General features: G+C 44.3%; 1 pseudogene; it reads right to left on the reverse strand.

Moving 5' to 3' along the window:
* Positions 1-3731: 3731 nt before the first annotated feature.
* LOC138683569 (endogenous retrovirus group V member 2 Env polyprotein-like) lies at positions 3732-4820 on the reverse strand (annotated as a pseudogene).
* Between the last annotated feature and the right edge of the window lie 8057 nt (positions 4821-12877).

The following is a 12877-nucleotide window of genomic DNA, read 5'->3' on the forward strand; positions in this document are numbered from 1 at the left end:
TCTCATGCCCAGCCAGCAAGAAGGCTGGAGGGGCACAAGAAGTTGGGAGGGGACACAGCTAGGACACCTGACCCAAAGTGGCCAACGGGGTATTCCATACCATGTGATGGTCACATCTAGTATATAAACTGGGGGGAGTGGAGGTGGGGGGATCACCACTCAGGGACTAACTGGGCATTGGTCAGCAGGTGGTGAGCAATTGCATTGTGCATCGTTTGTATATTCCAATCCTTTTTATTATTACTATTGTAATTTTATTAGTGTTACCATTATCATTATTAGTTTCTTCTTTTCTGTTCTATTAAACTGTTCTTATCTCAACCCACGAGTTTTGCTTCTTTTTCCCTATTTTCTCCCCCATCCCACTTGGTGTGGGGGGAGTGAGTGAGTGGCTGCGTGGTGCTTAGTTGCTGGCTGGGGTTAAACCACAACAGCATTGCAAAGGAATACTTTAGTGAAGGTTTAAAGAAGGATAACAAATGAGCTTTGGAAATATTTATGGGACGTTCATACAAAGATTAAGTGCAGCAGGAGAGAAAGCATTGGAAGGCCTGTTTGAACCCTTGCAAGGCAGACAATTAAGGCAAGCATCACTGACACAGCAGAGGTCAGTGAACCTATACCGAAAAGGTAACAGTGCTAGGCAGTGACGTTTCTGAGGAATGATAAAACACTGTCCCCTCCTAAACCACTCTCCCAGGATGATGCAATAGGACCTACTTTAACCCTTACAGTTGCTACAAACTTCCTGCTGCCAGTGCTAGCTCTTGCAAACTATCACAAGGTTCCTTATTACCCTTCAAAGTGAAGTTAAAGAGAGCCTGAGATAATGACACAGATCAAAAAAGACAGGTTTGTTTAAAGAGTATTTTCACAGGCAATATACTATTTCAATGGGTAACAAAATCTAACAAACAGGAACCTGCATGAAGGCGTCCAAAAAAGCTCAGCTTTCATTCTCTGCATTTGAAATAAATGATTACATGGGCAATATTACAAATCAAGAGGCAACACCCAGGTACACTGGAACTTGAATGCTGGAGCAAAATTTTGGCATTGCTACAGTCAAATCATGCACTGCCTGTGCCGAGTCTGTGATTTTTTGCAAGTCTCTAATGAATAAATGGGACAAATGCAGTTTTCAGCCTTTACTCAGACTGACATGAGTCATTTAAAGATTCCAGTGGCTCCTCTGAAGCACACTTAGTGGGAGCTCAGACAAATAAACTGCTGATGTAGCCAATTAATGAAATACAGTCTTAAGTTTACTTGTGGGTTGAAATCAGTGCAGTCATTAATCTGTTTGAAGTGCTTTGCTGAGTTAGAAGCTAAGACTTTGTAAGAAGATGAATGCGGATTGAACTCCAATAACATTTTGCATAAACTTGATAAAGCTTGGAAAAGTAGCTTTTCTAGCTGACATAAATGTCCACAAGTCTGTGGAATAAAAGTATCACTTGCAATATCTGCTTATGTCACTCATGAGTACTGGGAAGGCATGCTTTAATGTGCTTTAGTTCGTTAATGAGTGCAGCCACTTCCGGGGTGAAATCTAGGAAAGTGCTGAACAGAGCACAGCAACAGAACCCAATAATTCAGTAAAGAAAATAAAGATGACAAGCTACAGGGAACTTTAAGCATCTTCTGAATATAATAGCCAAGATATGTATTTTGTTCTGGACACCTCGATCAGAGTCAACATGGGTTCACAAAAGGAAAGTCCCGTTTAATTTGATATCCTTCTATTATAAGGTCATGTCCTGGTTTCAGCTGGGATAGAGTTAACTGTCTTCCTAGTAGCTGGTACGGTGCTATGTTTTGAGTTCAGTATGCGAAGAATGTTGGTAACACTGATGTTTTCAGTTGTTGCTAAAGAATGTTTAGACTATAGTCAAGGATTTTTCAGCTTCTCATGCCCAGCCAGCGAGAAAGCTGGAGGGGCACAAGAAGTTGGCACAGGACACAGCCAGGGCAGCTGACCCAAAGTGGCCAATGGTGTATTCCATACCATGTGACGTCCCATCTAGTTTAGGAACTGGGAAGTGGGGGTAGGGATTGGCCGCTTGGGGACTAGCTGGGCGTCGGTTGGTGGATGGTGAGCAATTGCCCTGCGCATCATTTGTACATTCCAATCCTTTTATTACTACTGTTTTCATTTTATTAGTGTTATCATTATCATTATTAGTTTCTTCTTTCCTGTTCTATTAAACCGTTCTTATCTCAACCCACGAGATTTACTTCTTTTCTCCCGATTTTCCCCCATCCCACTGGATGGGGGGGAGTGAGTGAGCGGCTGCGTGGTGCTTAGTTGCTGGCTGGGGTTAAACCACGACAGTCCATTTTGGCGCCCAACGTGGGGCACGAAGGGTTGAGATAACGACAAACCTGACCAGAGCTTGTTAAAACAAATTTGTTATAAGCATTCATTATATTGGTCTAATAGTCGCTGGTCATTATGTTGATTTATGTGTTCTTAGAGTTGTTGCTCTGGTTTTTAAAGTTCTGTTATGTATCACCTCACTTGCTGTATGTAGGTCCTCTTCTGCTGCTTATCATCCATGGGAGGTGGATTAAGGTTTTCGCTTTGATGTATTGTGTAACACTGGTTTATGGTATGATAAAGTCATTGGTTGTGGGATTAATCTGGTATTTGCACTCAGCATTGTCACCTTTATACTGTGGGAGCCATCTGTGGGAAACTATTAATAATTATACCATTTACCTTTCCTCCATGGAAAACCAGTCTATGGGTGGGGTACCTTTCTTCCCCTCCAGTCCACTTACAATGGTGTTTGAGAATTTTGAACAATTTGAATACTCCTGGGATGTTGGGATTAGCACGATCCTAGCCCTACTGCTAGGAATCATCATGCTCCTGAATGTGGTTCAGCTCTTGTTTAAGGTTAAACAACTATTTAAGAAGGTCACCCAGAGATCTGCCCCAAGGCTGGATAATTATGAGTGGCAGGGTGTGTGGGGTAGTATGGGCAAGTACCTAGAAAAGTGGGCACCTCCAATGTTTTGGAAATTCACCCCTGAACAAGTGCAGAATCCAGAAGAACTAGTAAAATATTTGGAAAGGTATGCTGCCGCCCTGGCAACTCCAGAGTGACATGCGGAAAACAGACTCCACAATCAGTGAGATTGTAAAGTAGGTATGTTCATTCAGCACTGGGCAGCACGGGGGGTAGTCCCACCAAAGTCGTGCGCGCCCGACTCGGCAGTTCGCCTCAAGTTTATACAGTCAGGTATTACATATTCACAATACGCCTATACATATGCATGACCTATCCCCGCTTCATATTAAAATTAGCTCCGAGAGGTCATTTCCATAGTGTCCTCTCAGCTGCGCCTGCGCAGTGCCTCTTTATGGTGGTTGTCTGGTGGTCGCAGAGATGAAGATAGATGACTCCTCTTCGTCACCGCTAGTAACCTCTTTCCTTGCACAGGCTCAGTGATTTCTTGGTATTCACCCAAGCCGCAAGACCAGTCTTAGCTGGCTCTTGGGGCCTGCTCCTGCTTCTTATCAAGGACTGTCTCTACCTCATTGGCTGGTTCTTGGGACCAGCTCTTCTTATCAAGGACTGTCTCTACCTCAGCTAATTTCAACAATGTAAGCACTAAACATCATCTTTCACCCCCCTTTATTATGTCTACTGAGATTCTTTTGACTCCCCTTCTCTCAGTCCCCCCTTTTCTAGAAAATAGTAAATTCTTTTACTATATTTAATCCTAGTACTTCTAATACATTGTTTCCCTATCTAGCATCCTCTCAAAGTATTTGTTGGTCTCGAGTTTTCGTCATGACTGATTCTTTTTCCATTCACTGTAAGAGTCTCCTGTACTCTTACAGCACAAAAGGCCACATCGAACCACTATGCAAAGGACCACAGACAAGAGAATGATGATTATTATAGTGACAAACAATTGCTTTAACCATGTCAAATTTGGCAACCAGGAGGTTAGTTTTTCTAATATGCCTGTCAAGCCCCAAGAAGTGTCATCTTGGGAAACTTCATGTAGTATTTTAGTCCTTTCCCATATGTCCTCAAGTTCTGTTTCAATTCCTTGGTTTTGATTGATATAGGTACAGCAAGTTTGGTTTATAACTACACATAAGCCCCCTTCTTTTGCTAAAAGCATGTCCAATCCCATTCTATTTTGGAGTACTACTTTACTTAGGGATTGTATTTCCAGTTGCAGCCCTCGAATTGCATCAATTGTAGCACTTTCTATAATCTCTAATGTAGCAGATATATTCACAATAGCTTTCTCCAACTCGCTTACCCCTAAAGAGGGGATTAACCATCAGACAAAACTATGGTACCCAGTACCTCGAATAATTAGTGGGTTTTCAGTCCGTTTTACACGGAGCCAAGGTGTTCTCAAAAACCCTCGGGGAGGCGAAGCTCCCTCGAATATACTGGTCTGAGGTGCAAGGTACCCTCGAACACAGTGTCCCTTCCAGTTCTGGGTAAACTCTTTCTGGCCCTGCCATCCCCACAGAGCCACCAGTATCCGGGCCCTGTGTTGCATCTTGGACCGAGATGCGTCTCCCTTCTGTCTTGTTCTTGCCCCTTCTTTCCTGGCCCCCCCTTTGGTTTCCGGATAGAATAGAAACTGATACTTAAGTTCAGTCCAAGACGTTCTAATTTTCCTTTATCAAAAGTTCCCAGATTTTCCGCAAGGCTACAATTATCCATGTCTCCCCAAATATTATCAGTAATATTTAAGCAACGGCCAGTAATTAAGACCTCTTTAGGGTTGGGCACCTCCAGATCAAAGATGGGTCCCTGCTGGGTCCCTTTCCATGAGGGCATGATCCATTCCTGTCTGGCCCGTCTTTAATAAGAGATGTCCAATTTGTGGTCGGGATTCCTAAAAAGGGGAGTTCCATGTTCCCCCGAGGAAGGGGATTACATACCCAACAATCTGATAAATTTAGTACTTTCGAGATACTCTCTGTCATATTTAAATAAGTATTTTGATCCCAAGCCTGCCCCTTGGACAAGGTCCAACTCAGAAACATAACAATAAATGTCTCACAAATTTGAGCTTCAAAGGTCCCTTTTCTTGTGAAGTCCATTGTCCTTTGGGTGCCTTCTTCACCCTAGTGTGATGGATCCAGGCGTTCTGTTCCTTGATTCTGATTGCAGTAAAGGAGGTGAGTAGTACTTGGAATGGTCCTTCCCACTGCGGCTCCAGAGTTTTTTCTGTAAGAGACTTTATATACACATAATCTCCTGGTTGTATATTATGCACAGGCCCATCCAAACCTCTCCCTCGAGTCCCTACCACATGCTTCCTGATTTTATTAAGTTGCTTATCTAATGCCACCATGTAAGAAGTCATAATTTCATCCCCCGCTTGTACAGACAGCCCTCTCTGTATCCCATAGGGTTGTCCATACAGGATTTCAAAGGGGCTCAGTCCTTCTTTCGCCCTTGGTCTTGTTCGTATACGCAGAAGGGCTAAAGGGAGAGACTGAGGCCATGTCAAATTTGCTTCTTGTCCTAATTTTAGAATTTGCTGTTTGATTAAGTGGTTCATTTTTTCCACTTGACCACTCGACTGGGGGTGATATGGAGTATGAAGCTGCCAATCTATACCCAAGTGGTGGCTAATTTGTTGTACTATTCTTGAGACAAAATGTGGTCCTCTGTCAGAGGATATGGTTGCTGGAACCCCAAAACGTGGTATTATCTCTTGTACCAGTATTTTAGTTACCTCCCGAGCTTTAGCCGTTCTTGTTGGGAATGCTTCTGGCCAACCTGAAAAGGTATCAGTTAATACCAATAAATATCGATACCCCCCTTTTCTTGGAAGTTCTGTAAAATCAATTTGCCATTGTTGTCCAGGCCCATTGCCTTTTCCAATCTGGCCCATTTCTGGCTTGGGGGTATTCTTAGGATTAGTCTGGAGGCAAAGATCACACTGTTGTGTCACCTGTCTCACCGTGGTGTATAAATTTCTAGCCACAATTTCTCTTATCAAATGATTATACAGAGCCTCTGTTCCCCAATGTCTTTTCCTATGTTCCTCCCGTATCAAATGCCATAATAAGCAAGAGGGAATGATTAGCTTTCCCTGTGGGGTATGAGCCCACCCCTCTTCATTATATGACCCTTCTAAATCTGTAATGAGCTTCTGATCTTCCTTAGAGTATTCTGGCTTACCTTCTAGGGAAATCTGCCTATCAGGAATTAAGGCCCCTTCTGTTTTTACCTTTGTTTTGGCCACTTGTTTTGCCTCTCTGTCCGCCAGCTCATTCCCTTTTTCCAAATCTGAGCTCACTTTCTGGTGTGCCTTAATATGCATAATTGCTACTTTCTTAGGGAGCTGGACAGCTTCCAGTAACTTCAGAATTTCTTCTGCGTGTTTGATATTTTTCCCTTGAGAACTCACTAGTCCTCTCTCCTTCCAAATTGCTCCGTGTGCGTGTACAACTCCAAAGGCATATTTTGAGTCTGTATAAATGTTCACAACTTTGCCCTGGGCCAATTCCAGGGCGTGGGTTAGAGCAATTATTTCTGCCTCTGTGCGGAGGTGTTCATGGGCAAAGCCCCTGATTCTATTACCTCTTGGCTGGTGGTGACGGCGTATCCCGCATGTCGATTACCATTTAGGATGTAACTGCTTCCGTCTGTGAATCATGTTTCTCCGTTTTCCATGGGGCTGTCTTTCAGGTCTGGGCGGCTGGCGTATGTTGCTTCGATGGTTTCCAAACAGTCATGATGTACCGGTTCTCCTGTGTTCCCGCTGAGAAAAGAAGCTGGGTTGACAATGTTAGTGACTACAATCTCCACGTCATCCTGCTCTACCAATATAGCTTGATATCTCAGGAATCTTTGTGGAGAGAGCCAGTGTCCACCTTTTGCTTCCAGTACTGTTGATACTGTGTGAGACACCAGAACAGTCATTTTCTGGCCCAGAGTAAACTTTCGGGCTTCCTGTATATTCAGCATCACAGCCGCAACCGCCCGCAGGCATCCAGGCCAACCTTTTGCAGTCATGTCTAACTGCTTAGAGAGGTAGGCAACTGCCCGTCGATATGGACCCAGGTTTTGTGCTAATATTCCCAGGGCAATGCCCTGCTTCTCGTGGGAGTAAAGAAGAAATGGCTTACTCACATCTGGGAGTCCCAAGGCCGGGGCTGACATCAAAGCCTTTTTCAGTAGCTCAAAGGCTCGTTCGGTCTCCTTATTCCACTCAAGGTGTTTCTGCTCAGTGGCTGTCAACGCATACAGTGGTTTAACAAGCAATCCATAATTATAGATCCACAATCGGCACCACCCTGTCATTCCCAGAAAAGTCCGTAACTCTTTTACTGTCCGAGGTCTCCGGGTTTGACATATTGCCTCTTTATGGGCTTGTCCCAAAGTTCTTTGTCCTGCGCTAATTTCATAGCCCAAATAATTCACTTTGCATTGTATTACCTGTGCCTTCTTCTTGGATACCCGGTACCCCTGGAGTCCCAGGAAATTCAACAGACTCACCGTCCATGTCATACAATCTTTCTCTGTCTTGGTGGCGATCAGGATATCATCCACATACTGCAACAGCTTCCCCTCCTCAGACGGGGCTTCCCAGGTTTCTAAGTCTTTCGCAAGCTGATTGCCAAAAATGGTAGGACTATTCTTAAATCCTTGTGGCAACACCGTCCAAGTGAGCTGGGTCTTTCGACCACTCTTGGGGTTTTCCCATTCAAATGCAAATAATTTTTGGCTGGCTTCATGGAGAGGGAGGCAAAAGAAAGCATCCTTCAAATCTAAAACAGTAAACCAAGTCAATTCAGGTGTTAATATGGTCAACAGGGTATATGGGTTCGCCACTACCAGGTAAAGATCTTCAGTTATCTTATTCACCGCCCGTAAGTCTTGGACTACCCGATATGACCCATCGGGCTTCTGAACAGGTAATATAGGGGTATTGAATTCAGACTCACACTCTTTTAGTAACCCCAACTGCAAAAATTTTTCTATCACCGGCCGAATTCCTTCTCTGTCTTCCTTCTTTAGGGGATATTGTTTAATTCTTACCAGCTCTTGGCCTTCCTTGATCCTAACTTCAACAGGTGGAGCACTTTTTGCTCTTCCAGGTGCATCGGTAGCCCATAACCCTGGGTACACTTGCTTTAAGATGTCCTCGTTAATGCTTCCTTCTAGGGGGAGACTGGTTAAGGTTAGGCTCAATATTTGAATATATTGCTGATCTTTTACCTCCAGAGTAATTTCTCCCTTTTCGAATACAATTTTTGCTCCCAATTGTTCCAACAAGTCCCTTCCCAGAAGTGACTTTGGGGAGTTGGGCATATATAAAAATTTATGAATGCCCCACTGTTTTCCTAATTTACATTCTAAAGGTTTACAAAAATATGCCTTTTCACTTTGGCCAGTCGCTCCTTGCACCATGACATAATCATCTCCCAGGGGCATCAAAGCCTGATTCAGAACCAAGTATGTTGCTCCTGTATCTACCAAAAATTCTACCTCTTGTTGTGTTTTCCCTAGCTTAATTATAACCAGTGGATCCGCTAGGGTAGATTCCCCAGGTTCCCGTCAATCTCCTTTCACATGGGCTACCGTTCTTCCTGTTTGAGCCCTCTGATCCTTCTTGTTCCTTGGGCATTCCTTTTTCCAATGACCAAATTTCTTACACAAAGCGCATTGATCCTTGCCCAGTCGGGGCAAGTCTCGTCTAGGCCCTCTTCCTCTTTCTTCCTGAATAACAGCCATTAATTTCCTTTGCCCCTGCCTATATCCTTCTTCTCTGTTACTAAATACTCTCCATGCTTCATCCAACAATATTTCTAAATTCCTACCCTCTGTAGGGCGCAATTTCTGAAGTTTGCGCCTTATATCCCCTGTAGACTGACCCAAAAACAGGGAGACTAATTGTTGTATTCCTACCTCTGACCCAGGATCCAGCGGTGTGCTGCGGCGCATTACATCCCTCAGTCGATCCAGGAATTCGGATGGAGACTCAGAAGGACTCTGTTTAATTGCATATAAAGCTGACCAATTTATAGTTTTGGGGATTGCTCTCTCCATTCCTTTTATAATCCACTCCTGATACCCCTGCAATCTTTCCATATGTGCAGATCTATTAACATCCGACTTTGGGTCTTGGAGAGGGAAATATTCCTTAATGTCCCCTCCTGTGATCTTATAATGATCTTCAGCAAGGTTTTCTGTTGTTTTTAAAATCAGCTGTTTCTCTGTCTCAGTCATATGTTGCGGAGGATCCACAGGGGACATCACACACAGACCAATGTGATCAAGTGAAGTCCATTTACTACAACGTTTGACACAGTTATATACCTTATGCGCTTGTGCACGCGCCTTATATAATACTCTAATTGGTACGATACCCCGGTTCACGCGACACTATCTTATCCTCTATTGGCTGTGCAAGCTTCTTCATGAGGTGTCCAGCAGTTACTTATCTCATTCTTCGGCATCCAGGAGTTCTTTGTCAGGCTCTTCTTATCTTCCTTTTTCCCAGCATACAAGGACACAGCGTCCTTGTCTGCTCCAGCACTTTGTAAACTTATGCTTCGTTCCCACCTAACGGCTGGATTGCTCACATGCCCTCGCCCAGCCAAGAAATCCTCAACAAATCCCCCTTTTTGTTTTTGAGCAATCCAGGCTTGCTTAATAACTTGGGATGCCATTTTTCCTTAACAAGCTGAACAAGGTAAAATTATTACAATAACTAAAATCACAATAACTACAATAATGCCCATAATTCTTTAAGCCAACCCGTTACCCCTAATGACCCGAACCATGAGGACTATGAGGAAGATGAACCATCCATACATTCTTGTGCCATCTTGCTCCGCGAACTCAGCCCAGCAATCGGTAGGTGCTAGCTTTCCGTGGGCGTCCCCACAGAGGCAACGATGGCCTCACCGTACACCAGCCCGATGCTCTTCAGAAAATCCCAGTATTTATACATTTGCAGAGGAACGGGTTTCAGCACACGTGGCCAGCGGGTGCCAAAAGTCCGCCTTGGTTGCAATCTATGACGCATGCGCTCGCTGGCCAGGCACACTGCACAAGTCATAGCCATCTTGTCTATTGGTTCATGGGCTTTATGATGCGGTTGCGGTGCACAGAGAATCTTGACCTGTTATGTTAGCCAAGGTGACCTATACATTAGTTTTTGACTGAGGTGGTATTCATATTGCCACACCATCTATGATGCTCCAGATGATGATGGTCGTGCAAATCGAACAGGAGTCCGTCGTGGGCCTGTATCTGTGGAAACACAATCCACCTCGTTCCCAGGTTATTAATGGAAATAGACCTTACCCCTAATTTTGGCTTTAACTAACTTTTACGTTTACCCCATACTGTCTTCCCGTAATCACACTATGTTTAATCAAATTATGCTTAACACACTTTTTACCTAAAGCAAGTTCTATATACAATAAGGCACGCTGTTCTAAAAACCTCTCTGAAGGACTCAATGTCTGCTAGTCCTCTAAAGTGTAATACTCTATTAGTCAGAATCTGTCGGATCAGTGGCTCCAGCATCTGCTGGTGCCGTGCCAGTTGCCATTGGGACAATTCCGGGTCCAGCATCAGTGCGAAGCCATGGCTTGACCCACTTAGCCAGGATCCAGCGAAGGCCTCGATCTGTAAGCAGACACATATACCCTCTCCCAGTAAGTTTTACTTCTGCTGGTCCGCACCATTTCCCAGATTCTGGGTCCTTATACATTACCATGATTCCTGTACTTTGTTGCGCCCTTTCCACCTGTAAAAGAGCATGATGCACTACCATTGGTGGGTCTTTGTGATCACCTGTCAATCTAAGATAATTTAGCACAAATAAGGCTTTGGCCAATCGTTCCTCTGGGAGTAAGCCCTGGGTTCCCCCCTTTTGTTTTTGCAGCATGCTCTTTAAGGTTTGGTTGGCCAGTTCGACAATAGCCTGTCCTGTGGGAAGATGTGGAATACCCGTACCATGGTGAATTCCCCACAAATTACAAAATCGAGCAAATCGTGTAGAACCATAGGCTGGGCCGTTGTCCGTCTTAATTTCTTTAGGCACACCCAGCACTGCAAAAGAAGCATGAAGATGTCATTCAATATGTAAGGCCTTTTCTCCAGTTTGTGCCGTGGCCCACATGGCAGCAGAATAGGTATCAATACACACATGCACATAACGCTTTGCACCAAACCACATGACATGGGTGACATCCATTTGCCACAACTGCAATGGCAAGAGACCTCGTGGGTTAACCCCACAGCCCAAGCCCAGCCCTTCCTTTTGACAATTGGGGCACACTTTAACGATACCTTGGGCATCAGTGAGTGGTAAGTCAAATTGCTTTGCTAACATCCTAGCAGGTTGGTGCAGGAACGCATGTGATTACCGTGCTTGTTGAAAATGATTCCCTGGAGGAGGCTCCCATGCTGCTGCAACCAATTGGTCAGCTCTGTCATTTCCCGTTTCTCATCTGCACGTGCGCTCATACCCAAGAGTACTACCAGAGGGGCCATATCGTCATTAGTGATACCACAAAGATTCCGCACCCACTGGATATCTCCCACAAGCTTCTGGACATCATGTACCGTTGAAATTTATGATGTTATTTGAACCTTCTGAGGTTTAACATTGCTAGCATCTATGTGCCACCCCAAATACTTCCAAGGTGCTGCCTTTTGCACCTTTTCAGGAGCAATTATTACTCCGCGATGGCTTAAGATGTCCTGCAATTGAGTTAAAATTTCATCCTGTGGCAAGTTCCTTCCCGCTATCAAAATGTCATCCATATAATGATAAATAATCAACTGAGGAAACTGCTTTCTTACAGGCTCTAATGCCCAGGCCACATATACCTGACACATCGTGGGGGAATTGCGCATTCCTTGCGGTAACACGACCCAATGGTATCTCTTATAGGGCTCTGCCTTGTTAATCGATGGTACCGAAAAGGCGAACCGTTCAGCATCATCTGGGTGCAAGGGAATGGTGAAAAAACCAATCCTTTAGATCTATAATTAACAAATCCCATTCTTCTGGAAGCATAACTGGAGATGGCAAACCTGGCTGCAGGGCTCCCATACTGTGCATCACTGCATTCACAGCTCTGAGATCATGTAACAGTCTCCATTTCCCACTTTTCTTGGGAATGGTAAATATTGGTGTATTCCATGGACTAGTAGAAGGAACAACATGTCCCGCTCTCAATTGCTCCTCAACTAACTCTTGTATTTTTAGCAGTCTTTCAGAATTTAGCGGCTACTGATCAATCCAAACAGGCTCATCTGTTTTCCAGCTAATTTTCAGGATGGGCTGCCCCTCAGTGACTGCTCCTAAAAGGATGGGTCACTAACATTGCCTTCATTTGGCTCAATAAATCACGGCCTATGAGGCCGAACAATTCACTTGGGGTAGTCATGACATACGGACACGTCGTAACATGCTCACCGTCGGGGAACACAAATGGGTAATGGGTAGCTGACTGACTAAGGTGGCTTGTGTGCCCCCTATCCCTGCAATGCCAAAATTTGGATTGATCAGTGGCCATGATGGAGGCCAAATATATCGTGAAATAATCGTAACATCAGCTCCTGTATCGAATGTCATAGGTTTCTTGACGATAACTCCGTCAGGCCCTTCCAATTGCACTACCTTTTCTGGTTTACCTCTTGTTATGTCCATGGCAAAATATACCTGCGGTTCCCCTGTGGAGCCGAATCCACATCTCCACGTTGTACTTCACCTGGGTTCAGAACACACGACCTGAATGGAACTAATTGTGCTATTCTGGTACCTTTAGGAATAGAAACAGGAGGGATTAAAACATGAATCATAATTTTCACAGTCCCACAATAATCTGCATAAATAAGCCCTGGGACTACCA

Source organism: Haliaeetus albicilla, chromosome W (genome assembly GCF_947461875.1).
Source record: "Haliaeetus albicilla chromosome W, bHalAlb1.1, whole genome shotgun sequence".
NCBI classification, from domain to species: domain Eukaryota; kingdom Metazoa; phylum Chordata; class Aves; order Accipitriformes; family Accipitridae; genus Haliaeetus; species Haliaeetus albicilla.